Here is a 17,941-nt window from a genome sequence, read left to right as displayed (position 1 = left end):
CATGAATTCTGATATAAGAAAAGGAAAGGCCCTTGTGAAGCATCTCAGTTAAGTATTGAAGAATATGGGGTAAATTTGGTACTGCTATGCCCATCCCCTGAGTTTGGCTCCAGGAACAGAATCTTTTCCATTTTTCAGCATAGCATTTTCTAGTACTAGGCATCCTTGCCTCCAGAATGGCAGCCATCACTTGCTTACTGGGGAATGGTAACAGAGAGGTCAGGTAATTAGCCAGGCTGCAAGGTTCAGGGTTTGAAGCTATGTGTGCAGAATCTGGCCCTCCTGCTGGGACAGCAGGGCAGGGGTCTGGAGCAGTTGCCATGGTGCCATCAGTGACACACTGTGTAAGAGGGGGTACCAGTGTTGGCTTGGCCAGTTTGGTGCAATCAGAATTGTCCTTGGTTTGTCCTTTTTGATCTTTAGTAGCACTTTGGAGAGGAGAGGCAAAGGGGGAAAGGCATAAACTGTTTGTGAGGAGTCCTTGTGCAGAATTTGTCCAACTGGTAGTTTTGGGGGGAGGCACACAGGTCTATCTCTGGGTTCCCCCATTTGTTTCTCAACATGTTGAATATCTTTGGTTCTGCTTTCCACTCACGTGGGTCCAAGAGATTTCTGTTTAGGTCATCTGCCAGTGTATTTAGCTTTCCTGGCAGGAATTGAGCCTGTAGGTGCACTTGGTAGCTCAAGGCTGTGTTCCACAGAGCCATGGCTAGTCTGCAGAAGAGTGGGTTCCCCCCCTGCTTGTTTATGTACCACATAACAGTGGTGCCGTCCATCTTTATCAATAATTGTCCTGGAAGAATGTGGTTCTTGAAGGCTGTCAGAGCATTCTATACAGCTAACATTTCTTTTTGATTGATATGCAGGTGCATTTGACTTGGGTTCCATTTGCTCTGAATGCACTGCCCTGCCAAGTGAGTCCCCCATGCATAGTCTGATGTGTTTGTTGTTAGGGTTTGGGTGGCAGGGGGTAGAGTGAATGGCAGTCCCTTGTTTTGGTGGCAGGCCTCTGCCCACCAAAGTAACTCTATCTTTAGACAAGGTATGATAGGAATCATTGATTCTAGATCCTGAGAATATTGACACGATAGGCTTTTTATATACCATTGTAGTTTCCTCATATGCAGTCTTCCATATGGAATTAGTAGAATGCAAGAGGCCATGAACCCCAGTGCTTGCAGTATTTTCCTTCCAGATAGCTGGGTCTTTGTGGCCAGTAGATTGAAGTAGGCTGTCAAATGAACTTGTTTCTCTGGTGTGAGGTAGGCCATCTGGGAAGTTGTATTCAAGCTTGCTCCCAGGAATATAATTTGTTGGCAGGGTACAAGATTTGATTTCTTTTCATTTATGGTGTACCCCAGAGAAGTTAGCAATTCCTTTACAAATGCCAGATGATTTAATAGTATGTCCTGGCTTTCTGCCTGAATTAGACAATCGTCCAGGTATGGGTATATTTGAATATTTCTTTGCCTGCAAAATGCAATGACTGGAGCTAGGCACTTTGTGAATACCCTGGACACATTAGATAAGCCAAAGGGCAGTGCAGAGAACTGATAGTGCATGTAGCCTGCTCTGAAGCGTAGGCATCTTCTGCAAGATTCCCTTATTGAGAGGTGCAGGTAGGCTTCCTTTAAATCCAGTGTTGCCAACCAGGCATTTTTGCCTAGCATGGGAGGCAGCTGATGAAGAGTTAGCATATTGAATTTTGAGATTACCAAAAATGTGTTCGGAATAGACAGGTCTAGAATAAGATGCCAGGAATTGTCTTTCCTGGGTACCAGGAAAAGTCTTGAGTAAAAACCTTTCCCCCATTCTTCTTGTGGGATAGGTTGAATACCCCTGATGTTTAAAAGAGAGAACCTACTTTTGAGCCTCTGCCCACTGATTTGGGGGTAGGTCTGGCCAACCGTGTGGGGTTGGTAAGGAGTGGAAGTTGAATCTGTATCCTTGGAAAGCTATATTTAGAACCATTTTGTCCTGGGTAATGAGTTCCCAATTTTTTGCATGCAGGGCGATCTTTCCCCCTAAAGGAACAGTCAGTAGAGCAGGGCTTGGAAGGTTTAAAGTTAAGTCATTGAGACAATTTAACATGGGGGGGTCTTACTACTCCCTGCTTTGGAAGTGGGAGACCCCCACTGCTTAGTCCTGTGAGCACCCTGGGGCTGGAGCCTGGGTGTTTTGCTGGTTCTGGGTTTGGACTGAGAAGGCCTAGAAGAGGCAGGAAAGGACCAATTCTTAGAGGGCCAATGCCTACTAAATCTGGGTGGCTGTACTTGCATGAAATCTTTAACAGTTTGCATAGATTTAGCTTTTTCTTCCATCGTTTTAAGTACTTTTTCTGCTTTGTTGCCAAACAGGTGGTCCTGGTTTAAGGGAGCATCCAGTAATTTAGCTTTAACATGATCTGGCAAAGATTGCTCCTTAAGCCAAGCATGGCTTCTAAGTACAGACCCAGTGACAGCAGCCCTGCAAGATGCCTCTAATGAATCAAAACCACATTGCAAAGTATGTTTTCCCACTTGTTCAGCAGAATGCATTAAATCATGTAATTCTTTATTTTCAGCACAGTCAGGAATCAACATTATTTTCTGTTTAAGCAATCCAATAATATGCTGCTGATACTTCAACATATGAAACTGGCAGTTTAAGGCCCTAATGGCTAACGTTGCAGAAGTGTATACCTTCTTACCCCATCTATCCAGCACCATGGAATCTCTATCAGAGGGGGTAGGATTTTTGGCAATAGTGGCATTAATGCCCTTGGGTCCCTGTGAAATGGTCTCAGGATCTGCAGTAGGATTTTTAAAGAGGAACTTGTGAGCCCCAGGTACCCTGTAATACCTATCAGGTTTTCTGGGAGCAGGAGGTAAGGTGTCAGGGGCCAGGCTAGATTCCGAGAAGGCATCATCTACAATGTCCAGTACAGGAGGGATAGCTAAACGCCTGTATTGAGGCAGGAATAAGAATTCCCTAAGCCTCTTTTTGGAGTCAGAGTAATCATGGCTTTCCCAGCAGAAATGCTCCCTAAGTGTATGCAAGGTTTCACCAAAAGAGAAATCCTGTGGAGGGGAAGCAGAGGGAATGGAGTCCTCTGCATCAGAATCCTCATAGGTAGATAAGGGCAAATCCTGGCCATCAGAAAAAACAGAAATTTCAGAATCCTGATCAGAAGAATCAGAAGGAAAATCAGTTCTAGGTCTCTTAGAGGGACAAGGGTCCTGTCCCAAACGGATATTTTCTTGGTGCTGCAGCTTTATTTATGCACTCTCCCCTGCTCAAGTTCCTTTAAATCACACTCCTGTCCCAAACTGATATTTTCTTGGTGCTGCAGCTTTATTTATGCACTCTCCCCTGCTCAAGTTCCTTTATATCACACTCCTGTCCCAAACTGATATTTTCTTGGTGCTGTAGCTTTATTTATGCACTCTCCCCTGCTCAAGTTCCTTTAAATCACACTCTTGTCCCAAACTGATATTTTCTTGGTGCTGTAGCTTTATTTATGCACTCTACCCTGCTCAAGTTCCTTTAAATCACACCCCTGTCCCAAACTGATATTTTCTTGGTGCTGTAGCTTTATTTATGCACTCTCTCCTGCTCAAGTTCCTTTAAATCACACTCCTGTCCCAAACTGATATTTTCTTGGTGCTGTAGCTTTATTTATGCCCTCTCCCCTGCTCAAGTTCCTTTAAATCACACCCCTGTCCCAAACTGATATTTTCTTGGTGCTGTAGCTTTATTTATGCACTCTCCCCTGCTCAAGTTCCTTTAAATCACACTCCTGTCCCAAACTGATATTTTCTTGGTGCTGCAGTTTTATTTATGCACTCTCTCCTGCTCAAGTTCCTTTAAATCACACTCCTGTCCCAAACTGATATTTTCTTGGTGCTGCAGTTTTATTTATACACTCTCCCCTGCTCAAGTTCCTTTAAATCACACTCCTGTCCCAAACTGATATTTTCTTGGTGCTGCAGTTTTATTTATACACTCTCCCCTGCTCAAGTTCCTTTAAATCACACTCCTGTCCCAAACTGATATTTTCTTGGTGCTGCAGTTTTATTTATACACTCTCCCCTGCTCAAGTTCCTTTAAATCACACTCCTGTCCCAAACTGATATTTTCTTGGTGCTGCAGTTTTATTTATGCACTCTCCCCTGCTCAAGTTCCTTTATATCACACTCCTGTCCCAAACTGATATTTTCTTGGTGCTGCAGTTTTATTTATACACTCTCCCCTGCTCAAGTTCCTTTAAATCACACTCCTGTCCCAAACTGATATTTTCTTGGTGCTGCAGTTTTATTTATACACTCTCCCTGCTCAAGTTCCTTTAAATCACACTCCTGTCCCAAACTGATATTTTCTTGGTGCTGCAGTTTTATTTATACACTCTCCCCTGCTCAAGTTCCTTTATATCACATTCCTCTCCCAGACTGATATTTTCTTGGTGCTGCAGTTTTATTTATACACTCTCCCCTGCTCAAGTTCCTTTAAATCACACTCCTGTCCCAAACTGATATTTTCTTGGTGCTGCAGTTTTATTTATACACTCTCCCCTGCTCAAGTTCCTTTATATCAGATTCCTGTCCCAAACTGATATTTTCTTGGTGCTGTAGCTTTTCTGCTTTAAAGGTTGCTTTTGCACATTTATTATCATCTGAGAAAGTTTTGACCACTTGCAGGTGTGCTTTCAATTCCTCATCTGATAAACTAAACTGATAGACTAAACAGTTTTAAATCATCTACAATAAGAAGATGAATAGTCTGTATAATTAATTGTTTTCTGGAAGCCAAATTGTAACCATGACCTAATCTGTTAGTAAACTGCTTAGTGTGTTAAGGGCAAGGCAAAAGAACAGCAGTGACAAAATTTATCCTGGAATATCCCTCTTTAAATTTTTATCTCTGGGGTAATAATTTGTCGTTTTTCATGGCTTAGCTGCAGAGTGGTTGGACACTGTTTTGTAGTCACTGTAATGTAATTTATCAGTGCAGGTTGTATCTTGTACATGTGTAAGCACTCCTTTATACATGAATGTGGGATGCTATCAAATGCTTTTTTAGTCTCTTCATGCCATACTTAGATTCTTCCCTCTTTTTACAATTCTCCATTATGACTTTATTTAACAACAAATGATCCTCTGTTTCATATGACTCTTTGATTACCCTTTTGTTCTATTGCCATGATTAAGTTATCTTCTAAATGACTATAAACTCTATTGGCATCAGTTCGAATATATAGTTTATACATCGTCAGAATGCGGGTTATTGGTCTATAGTTTTTAGGATAGCTTGTGTATTCACTCTTAATGAGGAGTATCATTTTTCCTGCTGTTAACAACATTAGTGTCTGTTTGAAATGCACATATAAATAGTTCTTACTTAGGGCTAAATATTTGTGTAAAGATATTAATACATTTAAGTCAAAAGTTGGGTACTGATCCTGGGGTTTTCCATTTAGGAGCTGTTCTTGATTTTGTTTCAGTTTCTCAGGCCATTACTTCATCTCATTTCATATATTTGAACTTCTTACTGTTTCTTTTACTTCTTCAATCCATTCAACACCTTTCTTATCTTCCACAGGGTCTTCATAGATATTTCTCCAAAATCTGCCCATTTCTTCTTTTTTGGTGGCATTTGTTTCCCAATTCTCTGTAAAACTATTTTGGGTCATCAGTGAATTGCTTATTTTGCATTTTTTCTTTATATTTATTTGCATATCTTCTAAGTTTTTCTGCCTGTGCTGATATCTTTAGTTTATTATTTGCGATAGTATATGGTAGATCCTGGTCTGTTCTGATATTACATGTTGCTTTTATCAGTCTATCTTTCTAAGTATTTTTGTTGAGCTATTCCCTCTTCTGTACTCTTCTAACAGTGACACTTCTTGTCTTAATTGCTTTATAGTTTTCTCTGTTTAATACTTCCAGGATGCCATTTAATGTCTTCCCTTCCTTTCCCTTATTGCCCTGTGTTTTTGTGGTAAGATTTTATCTGTTATTAATTTAGCTGCACAGTAATATATCCTATTTACTTCTGTTATATAATATGAATTTCTGTTAATAGGCTTGATTACTGTGTTCATTTGTTTTATCAGACTTCTAGCATTTTGTGTCTTTATGACTTTCTGTAATCTATTACTTAGATCTTAATATGTCTCTCCGTCTCTATTAAATCAATCAACTCTTCCTTTAGATCATTTTCTTCTAAACTGAGGGCACATTCTTTGCTCTCTGTTTCCAGCAGGCATTCTGCAGAACGTTGCAGAACATCTTCCTGTGACATATTCTCTTCAGCTGCATCCTGCATCATTTGTTGCTCTTTCATATGGGAACTCACTGGCCTATCACGCCACAACATTGACCGCATCAGAGTTGCCACGTTTCCTGCTCCTTCCCTTGTTGTGTAACTCCATCTCAACTTTTGTACTGGTTTCCTGCCTGAAGCCTCCAAAGTATCTTCATGTGGCAATTGATCAGATGTTTCCTATTCCACTGGTTTCTCTTTAATTTGGGGACTCAAGGTTCTATCATGTTGTGATGTTACCAGAATTGTATTTTCTACACTAAATCCTTCACTTTGCAGGCAATCCATAACTTCAGTTTCTATTTCTTTAACTTCTTCGTTACTAATCCCCCTTTGTAATTTTCCACTTTGTTGTTTTCTTATTTTTTTGTATTGTAAATTTTCCATATCCGTATGCCTTTGCTTGTATTTCTCTTCAAATATCTTTGGTGCTGCTTTTTTTGTATTAATTAGTTTTGCTTTCTCCTTTGCAAAAATACTGCACCATATTACATCTCTTTTTCTTTCCCATGTTCATATTTCTTCTTCAGATGTCTCCCACTCCTCCTGTTTCATCATGCTTTGACATAACCTGTGTTAGACTTTCTACACTATAGCCTTCACTTTGCAGGTATTCCATAACTTCGGCTTCTACTTTTTTAACTTCTACTTTACTAATCTTCTGTTCCACGTTCCCCCTTTGTGATCTTATTTTTTGTATTGTGAAACTTTCCATATCTGGGTGCCTTTGCTTGTATTTCTCTTCAAGTATCTTTGGAGCCACTTTTTGGTATCAGTTATTTTGGCTTTCTCTTTTGCATAAATGTTGTACCATATCAGATCTCTCTTTCTTTCCCATGCCCATGATTCTGTTCAGTTAGGATGATAGAATTTTTGCCCAAAGAATTCCCGATCATCCACCTTCACTATATATATTTTTTCATGACATACTGCTGAGACTAGCACCTACATTGGCACCAGCAGAACCATTTGTTATACCTTCCATGACTGGATTCATCAAGAAACAGCAAAGAAAACGTCTTGCATGCAGTCATACCTCTCAACCTCTTAGAGCAAGAAATCTGGACTTACAAATTTAGAAAGTTAACAAAATAGCAGGTTTTGTATTAGCACAAATTTTCTGAAAGGTATGAAGTTTGAAACTCAAATGTCTGTCATTATTTGGTTCAATCTTCAATGATTTGCTAATGATTTGCCAGAAAACCACAATTTTATGAAAACAGACCAAAAATATGAAGCAAACATCTGCACAGTTAAGTGGTAGAGTATGCATGCAGTCACAAATAACCAGCAGTTGCATCCCAACAGATATAAAAACATTGTGTTTTATTTTATACATATAAAATGAGAAATAAATCAACAGTTCTTTTGGCTTTTAAAATAAACAAATGCAGTGGCTTCCATGCCTTTTTCCATAGATTTACAGTTGATTTAGCATTTCTAGCACTTGGTTGCACTTGAAAGAAAATTTCCTCTCCCTGTTCCATATTCCAACTCTGAGCAATAGGTATTGCCACCAGGTACACCTCCACAATAGACCCCAACTGGGCTGTTTCAATCATACCTAAGGGTCATTAGGTAATCTCCTGTTTGTTTCTCAGTTGGTATTCTGCTACAGAAACTAACTTCCTTTTGTCTGTTTGCAGGGTTTCTCCATCTATACTTGTAAATTAGTGTCTTGTTAGTTAGCTAATATAGGTAGATTCCTGACTCACACTGTGGGCTTCACATTCCCAAGGCACACTTAAAGGCACTATGAGGAATGGTGGCACAGATGGGCTTTGAATCTTTACAATGGTCCCCCAAATATCTGATGAACAGTGGCACAAATGGGTGTGAATCCAACTAATGCCCCCCCTACAAATAATTGGTGAATAGTGGCAAGATGGGCTTTGAATCACAGCAATGCTACCTAGAATGTCAGGACTGGTGTCAGTGGTGATCTCAGTGTGTAGAAAAACTACTAGCTGACATCAGAGGGAGGCTTCTTGAGTCACACCACTGGTATCCAGCATATTATGTTGAGAAAAAGTAAGTGCACACAAGTCTAACACAATCAGTTCACAAAATGCAACATTGCCCCATGAGCATAAATGAAATATGCACAGCTGTCCTGGGTTTGAGCTTTCAACATCCACCCCCAGATTAGATTACATGCAGGCCACCTTCAGAGCTTAGACTTTGACCTAGCAATCTGGGACCTTTTCCCAGCATTCTGTCTGTGAACAAGGTTGCCTTCCAGTGTCTCTTACCTGCCCCTACTTAAGTAGAGATTGGGGGTGGGGTGGGGGCACAGGTTGTTAACCTACAGTGCTACATGATAACCCTCCTCTCAGGTAATAATAGTAACTATCCACATATAATAAAAAGACCACGATAGCTAAAAAGTGAGTAAATGAGTATTACTTAATCAGTAAGGCAAATAGTGGAATTACAGATTACATGTGCAGAGGAATCCAAAAGTGCACATTGATTGTCAGTAGTTAAACAGACAGTGATACTTAAAGAAAACCTCCATCTCTGTGATAGATAAATAAAGTTAACTACTTCTAACTTGAGTACTGAATCTTTACTGTCATAAAATTCCTAGAAGATAACAGGCAGAAACTGCAGACAGCAAACTTACAGGGAAGTTGTCATCTCAATAAATTCCAAGCAAAGACAGGACTGAACAATGATCCATCTCAAATATTTATATATTCCAGCTTAGTTAAGAAACAATTACATAATTTCTTTTTTCATAAAAGTTTACATCAGTTTATTTTAGGTACTTTGTTTCTCACAGCAAAAGAAACAAAACTAATTTTTCAGCCTGTAATTTTCTTAGGAATGATGTTGTTGTGTCTTTCGGCTTTTCCCGGTTAGGGGTCACCACAGTGGGACTCCAGTCCGCTAATGATTGGCAGTAGATATTTACATGCTGATTTGCCAGCCCTGACGCCCAACCTTCAACGAAGGTACGCCCATTCACGCATGTCTCCACACAGAAGACGCTCTAGCTGAGAGTCAAACAGGACAACGTCTTACTGTGAGGTGACAACGCTACCGCAGCACCACCACAGCAGTACTTCTTAGGAATGATATATTTACATATTAAAGGCTAATGTCTTTGAACTGCACTTTAATTACATTGTGCAATATCTTGTGAGTTTTTCAAGTTTAAGGTGACTATCTCAAAAACGGGCCTATATTAGTTTGCCAAAATGGTATTCTGACAAACACCTATTCATCAACCCTAATTAGCAAAAATTGCATCAGCAATTCACTGAATTTACTAAAGGTAACAAAATAGTTGCCCGAAGCACAATGGACCAACTTTTAGTTGACTCAAACCCACCCCTCATACCCCCCTAACTATATACACCAACTCTGAGATCACACTATAGTGGAGAAAAGGGCAAAGTTCTGTAGCTGTCCGTTGTGCTTCAGGCAACTAATTCATTGCCCTTAGTGAATTCAGCGAATTACTGAAGCGATTTTCACTGATTATGGGTCGCTGAATAGGTGTTCGCCAGAATACCATTTTGGCAACCTTATATAGACCCCCCCAAAAACATAATTTAGCTTTTGGAAGTGGAATTATGTAAGGAAGACTCTAAAATATCCATAATGTTTAGGGAAAAGTTTCAAAATCGTTTTCATTATGAAAGTGCTCAACCATGTTGGCTTAAAATAATATTTAAAAAAAAGCTTTATTGGAGTATCAAGATTAAAAATAGAAAATAGATTATGGTGAAGCTGAAGAAAAATACAAATATGTTTTGAAAGAGAGGTTACCCTGCTGTTATAATTGAGAAAAACATATAGGAGGTAAATTTTAATAGATACAAAGTGGCTCAGAAAAACATTGGATACAATAGGTTCATAGGTGTGTACTAGGCTAATGGCCCTAGAGCCTTTACAAGCCTAGCTCATAGGATTACCCTGGCATTGTGCCATCCAACATTAGTTCCCAATGCCTCTGTCAATTAGAGCCACTGGAGTGATCCCTGGGGTGAATTTTCTATTTCCCATCCACTTATCAAGATTTCTCTTGGAAAGGACCATTTAGGTGCTCTGTTTGACATGTATAGGAAGTCTATTCCAGAGCATGGGCAGTCTCTGGGTTATGAACCTGTCCCTCCAGCATGTTCTGTTGATTGTGGTAATGAGGATGAGGTCTCTGGAGCATGTGGTGTGGAGGGATTGGGATTTCTTTAGATGTAGCATTTCTAACAGAGCTGGGTCAGACATGGCTTTGTAAGTCAAGCAGAGATTGCCTCTAAGTAGGCGATATGAGACAGAGAATAGTTGGAGTTTTTTGAGTCTGTCTATATAGGACAAGTGTTTAAGGCCTAGGATCATCTTTGTGAGGTACTTTTGTGGCCTCTCCAGTTGTTGCAGGTGTCTAGTGAGGTACATGCCAAATGGGGCAATGTACTCGATGATTTGCCTAATGAGGGAAGAGTAAAGGGAGACAATGACCTCTTTCTTCCTGGTTGCAATACCCTTAGTAATGAGATGTGCCACATAGAAGGACTTTCTAATGACAGTGGCAATGTGGTTGTCAAAAGAGAGGTTGCTCTCAACCTGTGTTTACAGATCTCTTATAACGCCTTCTGTGTACAGTGGACTACCATCGATATGATAATTCATGGGAACTGAGTTTTTCCCAAAGGGGATGATGACATATTTTTTGGCATTGAGCTTAAGGCCATGGTTATGACACCAGTCGTTGGTCTCAGTGAAACCTTTCTGCAGGATATCAACATCACTTGGGGAGTTAATAATAGTTCCCAACTTGCAATCATCTACAAACTTTGTCAGCCAGAGTCCCTTCGTGTTAGCCTAAACTTCAGAGAAATAGATACCAAACAGGAGAGGACCCAAGACCAAACCCTGTGGACTGCACTCATGACTAGTCAGCTGTCTGACTTGGAGTCAGCTACTTTCACACTGTGGGTTTGATCTGTGAGCCAGTTTGCAACCCATTTAGTGATATAGGGGATAATGCCTAGCTTAGTGAGTTTTTCTATGATTCCTGAGTGGGGAATAGTATCAAAGGCCTTGGCCAGATCAAGGTAGGCTGTATGAACCACCTTGCCATCATCCACAGCTCTGGTGACCGACTCAAATAAGTCGATCAGGTTGATCCAGAGTTTGGAGATTCCCTATATCCTTGTTTATTAGGTCCATGATGATGTGTTCCATAGCTTTGTTGTGCCATATGCATATGCCATATGCTTTGCATATCAGACTCGTCATGCTAATGGGGCAATAGTTCCCAGGGTCTGTAGTTGCTCCTCCATTGTGGAGAGGGATGACTGTAATAGTGCGCCATTCAGTAGGGACAAAGCCTGAGGTGAGGCTGTGATTGAACAGGGCACACTGGTGTGGTGCCAGTTCACTCTGTAGTTCATGTAGAACACAGCCAGGGATGTTGTCAGGTCCCATAGAAGCTGTATTTTTGGCCTTGGACAGTGCTGCCTTAACCTGTGCAGCAGTAATACTGGGTACCTAGCAATCTACTGGTATTGTGATTGGTCCTGGGGAGAAGGGTAAAGTTGGCACTGAATCTGTCAGCCAGTATACTGGCAATATCTGTTGGCTCAGTATAGGAGGTACCATTGTGCAGTAGCTCAGAGCAAATCTGGGTATTGCTTTGGAGATTCCTTACATAACTTTAGAAGGCCTTGTGGTTGTGTTTACTGTCTGCTGCAATTCTGTTTTCATAGCTAGCTTTAGAGGATTTGATGAGGGATCTCAACTTTTTACTGAGGCTATTAAGGGAATTTTTCCAGTCTTGGGACTTCACCTTATTCTGCATCAGTTTCTTCCTTCTGTTGTAGAGTTTGTTTATGGCAGGGGACCACCAGATTGGCTTCCTTTTTTTGGAGGAGAGCATCTTGGTTCTTTTGGGTATGGTGAGATCCATGCATTTGTGTACGTGTTCGTACAGTGCATTGGTGTATGATTCGGCAGTCATGCAACTATTCTCCATTTGCACGGGTGCCGTGAAGTTAGCCACCTCTCTTTTTAGGAGCCCAAAGTTAGCTTTGGAGAAGTTTTTCATGGTGGTTACCTTTGCGGGGGGGGGGGGGGTGTGGATTTCCAAGGTGATTAGTTTGTGGTTGGATCTGACCAGAGAGGAGTTGACTATTGGTGTAGAGCAACAGTCGCCCATGTTAGTAATGACCAGGTCAAGGATGTTGCTATCTCTAGTCGGGGTAAGAATTAGCTTGTCCAGGGAATTGGAATAAATTAATTCCAGGAAACGTTGGGCAAATGTATTGGTACATGAGTAGTTTTCCCAGTTAATGAAGGGGTAGTTGAAGTCGCCCAGTATTAGAGTGTTAAGTTAGACCCTAATATTCCCCAGGGTGCTTAGGAACATGGAGTGTGAGTCTTGTGACATGGTTGGGGACCTATAGCAGGCTACGACCTGAATCTCTGTCTTACCCAATGTTGGCTGCACCTGAAATATCTCTGATGCATTATGTTGGGCTACCAGTCTGGAGGTATGCACATCCTTTATGAATATGGAAACACCACTGCCTTTGGAGCTTTGGTCCAAGTTCTGGGGCCTTAGGTGGGGAATGAGTTATAGCCTGGTAGTGCAGGGGTGCTTTCTGCTGCTTTGAACCAGGCCTCTGTTACAACACAGATGTCGATGTTCTCCATTTTAAGGAGTGCTTCAAGTGAGTGCTTTTTGAGATTTAGACTTCTAGTATTGAGCAGCACGACCCTCAGATTGCATTTGTTTGTAGCTTTTATGGTGGTAATTTGGTCTTTGGAACACTACCTAAAAGAGGCACTATCGGGGTGGCAAGAGCCTTAGCCAGTATCCAGAAGCCCAGGGGTGACAGAAGTAGGCCATCTCTGGCAAAGCGTTGAGGTCTGTCAGTCATGTCATCCCAGGCAGACAGATACTGGATCCCCTTGGAATGACACCAGAAACTTAGCCAATTGTTGAAATCAATCATTTTCTGCTTGTACTGTGGTATCATTCTGGGTGATGTTAGGATGCTGCTCAGGGCTAGGGTCATAGCCATCTGGGCTACATAATCCGAGAGTTCCTCCATGTCTCTTTTCATGTAGTCCAGGGAGGTACTTCTTAGGTCATTCACACCCACATGTATGATGACCGAGTCATATTTGTACCTGTTGTTGAGGGACCCAAGTGTGTGTGTTATGTGGTGGATCCTGGCACCTGACAAGCAGCTGACTGTTACTTTCTCCTTATTCAACCTAGTGAGTCAGTCATCAGTGTGCCTCACTATCGAGCCACCTATGACTAGTGTGTTGGACATGCTGTTTTGCCTTAGGGGCTTTGGTTGAGTGGCACACTGTTTAGGAGAGTTATCTGTCTCATGATTAGTGCTGTGTTGTGATGGTCAAGTGCATTTCTGCCTTGGTGGCTACTGCTGTCTGGGTAGAATTTTATTGAGAGCCTCCACGAAGGTGGGTGTGTGGTTTGTGTTTTTATGTGAAGGCAGTGCTGGTGTGTGTTCTGGAGGACTATGTGTTCCATGTGATGTGGTGCAAGTGGTGACCTTCTCCTCTTGACATGCTATTCTGGTCTTGGCTGGAGAGTGCGTGGCTTCCAATTTGGATATATAAGTGCATCTCTCACAAGTCTGAGTGTTGGGAGGTAAGCGGAGAAGATTGTCAGTGTACATGAGACAGTTGCTACATTGCCTCAGGATGCCCATATTCATCAGGTTAATAGGAAAAAGCACAGGGAACTGACCTTTAGACATGCCTGGAGGGGTGGGCATTAATAACAAGTACTGGAGCTGTTTCCTTGTAGAACATTTAGTGCTGGTAGCACTTTTGTGTGCTACAATAATTGCTACAAGAAGTCTGGTAAAGTGCTAGACTAATAAGCTAGTAAAAGTGCAGGAGAGGAGAGAACTAGCAGATCAAAGAGAAAATTGAAGAGCAGACATTTTTGGCGCCACTCAGAAGCTTACAAATAGTCCTGGATACAGTAAATCTATATCTGGACTAGACTAGTTACAGGAAAGCGTTTATATAATGTTATCAAAAGATAAAAATAGCGAATGCTATTTCATCGGCCCCAAAACATCTAAACATAAAAATATTGAACATTCAGAACAGCAATTTTTTCCCATGAAAAAAATTTGCTGCTCCGAAACACATACATACAACACAAGCACATCAAACAAACAGCAACCACACACATACACTTAAATTCCTACATCTAACGCTACACTAAACTAAACATACACTACTATCTACCCATTTACCTTAACCCAAACCCTAACCCTAAGGTCTGTCACTATCGCACACTCACCTAACCCATGCCCTAACCCTAACTCACTTAACCCGCCCCTAACCCCAATGTACAAATAATCGCACACTTACCTGAACCCAACCCGTAAGTTTCCACCACAGCACTAAGAATAGCAAAGCCACTGAAGTGGCCAACCGAATTCTTTCCCGAGGAAAGAATTCGCTGTTCTGCAGCTTTGCTATTATTAGAGTTCGCTGAATAGTGTTCGATATCAGAACATTCGAAGTTTTAATACTTCGATGTTCTGATATAGACCCACAGGAAAGGTAGGAAACAAGCACAAACATGGGCTTTTAAACCAGAAAGTTGAAAGAGATGGAAAAACTGCCCAAACAGCCAATGCACTACAATTTCTGGGCCAGAAACCACTCCTCTTATGGTAAATTGGCTACCTAGTGCTTTTCACTCCCACTGATAAGCTAGAAGGCTTCCCACAAACACAAAAAGGCTTGGGGGGGGGGCTCAGAAGCTTACAATCAGTCCTGGATACAGCAAATCTGTATCTGGACCAGACTAGTTATAGGAAAGGCAGGAAATAAGCTTAGAACTTTTTTTTCTTTTTTTGTTTTTAGTAAAGTGGAAAGTGGAAAGAGAGAACAGAGGAACAGAATATAATTCAAGGTTAAGAAACTAAGTGGGTTGGCTTTCTCAAAAGTTCTCTCTGTATTAGGTAGAATGAGCTAATGACACTAGACTGGGAGGAGTGTCCCAGATCAAATTTACAGTAGGGGCGGGCAACTGCAAAGCCACCAAGTATAAGAAGAAGATACCAATAGAAAGGGAGGGTGGAAAACTTTTACAGCTACAGGCAGAAAATACTACAAAAAATGTTTATCACAGCAGAAAAACAGCAGTGAGCCACTAAATGAAAGTTTTAAACAAATAAAGGAGCAAGGAAATTCTAGAGAATGATTTTAAATGCAAGCAAATCAGCTACATGATACACTCCTTGGCAGGAAATCAGAACAAACAAACAGATGTTTAAGAAATGGAGAACATTTCCAGTTAATACCTTACACACAGTGAAACTAGCTAGAAAAGATTTACAAACAGTGTGACAGTAAAAACCTTATTTATCAGGCCCTGTAAGGCAGACAATTTTAGTACAACCGTGCAGATTAGTTTATAGCTATAAAATACAGTAAAAAGTATGCAGCAGACAATAAAAAGTGCTATAGATATCTAGAATAAGCAATAACTAGTATAAATAAGAAGAAAACAGGATACTTATTGTTTTATATCACAGATCAAAGTTGTGGCCAGTGCTCCTCCTCCGTTAGCTCAGTGTGAAATGGCAGAAACACTCACAAGGTAACTTCTTAAGTAACAGAAGGTTGAAACCTGAAACAACTTTAAAAAAAAGCTCAAAAGAACCAATGAGGTGCTTACTCCAAGTCCTAGACCAGGCAACCCTAACCAGCCAGTGACCATCAACACTATACTCTCACTAAAGTGGAGAATGGTTTTTGCTAAATCAATATGACATTGAAAATGTGCTCAGGACACACAGCCTTTGCAAACAAACAACTAGGCCCAGAGACACAATCCTGAAAATGGACAATGCTACAGCTACTAGTTACACTATTTTCGACAAAAACTACAGAAATGTTTATCACAGCAGAAAAACAGCAGTGAGCCACTAAATGAAAGTTTTAAACAGAGAAAGGAGCAAAGATACTCTAGAGAATGCTTTTAACTGCAAACAAATAGTTGCAGAATGGTACTTTATTCTACTGATTTAGGTACCATCAAGCAAACTACAGTAAATAAATGGAAAACTTTGAAGGCAAGCCCACTACAGTGGGAAGTAGCTGGTAAATATCCTCTTTATGCCTATAAAAAGAGTATGAATTTTAAAAATATTTTGGAAACTGACTAAAATGAGCAGTTGCAGTTATTAAGGCAAGGGTTTCCAAATGTGAGTTTTGCAACTTTTGCAGATTAATGGAAGATTGTCCCAGTTATTATATTGAAGCCACAGCTAGAACTTATGGTGTTTCAAAACATTATGATTGTTATTTGATTTATACTGTTTATGGTAAAGCGTCAGGAGTGTTCGGCATTTTACACTGGGTAAATTGAGAGGAAGTTATTATTAAGAATCAGGGACCACCTGTACATGACTTAAACATCTAATAAATACAATGCTCTTTTTAGATACACATAAGATGTGAATTCAAAGTGCACTAAATTTCTTTTTTTTATTTTACATAGTGAAATGTTAGCTGACAGGAGAGGTGACATCAAAGCATGTTAAATAAAAGAAAAAGAAATACAGTGGCAACCTTTTTTAAGTTTACATTTGTCATAAAGACTTAATGAATTAGTTAATATTAAGCCAGAGCTTAGGAGCATAAAATTAAGAGGGTAGTTAGGTTTTGATATTGAATTTTAACATATATTTATCAATAATTTTATAAAGTATTTTTTGAAGTGCTTTTATCAATATGTATATTAAGTGTGTTTGCTTTGCATTTTAAATGGACAGCAATGTGTCATGTGATGGTGATGCTTTTACGCTTAAATCCATCAAGTTAGTTTTTAAACTGTCTGATGAAGTCCTTAGGTAAAGAAGGATGAAAGCACACTAACAGCGAATGATACAGTTTTGCCTGTAATCCTGCCTCCGTTTTTGCTTTATCTAAAAAAGTATAAACTGCATGTCTTCAAAGTAGTTTCTTTTGTGTCTGTTTATATATATAACTGTTTTAAAGTTTTTTATGCTTAAATAATGTTTTAACATGATTTAACATCATACTAAGTACCTATGGAGTTCTTAATATATATGAGCCTTCTTGTTTTATTGGTTTAGGTAGGATGCAAACAATACTATTGGTTAATTTGATTTTAATTAGTGCATTTAAACAGGAATTAGAGTTAATTTATCTGATGAAGTCTTTCCTTAGATGTGGACGAAAACGCACTTGTTCAGTAAAGCGTTTATGTGGACTTTACGTTTTGGTGATTGTAATAAAGATTTGTTTCTACAGTTGATGCGCTCTTTCCATTTCGTTGGATTTACTAGTGATTTTTTTGTGCTTGGGTGCCGTTTTTGGGTTTGTTGTGGTTCCGGTGCCCTGCAATGGAGAACAGCTCACCTACTTTGAGCCGGGAAGAAGTGGGACAATCGTGTAAGCTGATCGGTCAGCTTACGGAGTTAATCGAGCTCCTCACACCACTTTGTTCAACTTTGATTGGCAGGAAGCATACTGACGTTGAAGCCACGTCTGGAGGGACCAAAGGGTTTGTGGCTTCTAAACACAAGAGGAAAAGGCACAATTGTGGATCCAGCCCTACGTTGCCTGACGATGCGGAACCGAATGGTAGCATTTTCGACCCTGCTAA

Source organism: Protopterus annectens, chromosome 1.part2 (assembly GCF_019279795.1).
Source record: "Protopterus annectens isolate FY-2018-M chromosome 1.part2, PAN1.0, whole genome shotgun sequence".
NCBI lineage: Eukaryota > Metazoa > Chordata > Ceratodontiformes > Protopteridae > Protopterus > Protopterus annectens.
Note: the sequence above shows the minus strand (reverse complement) of the source record.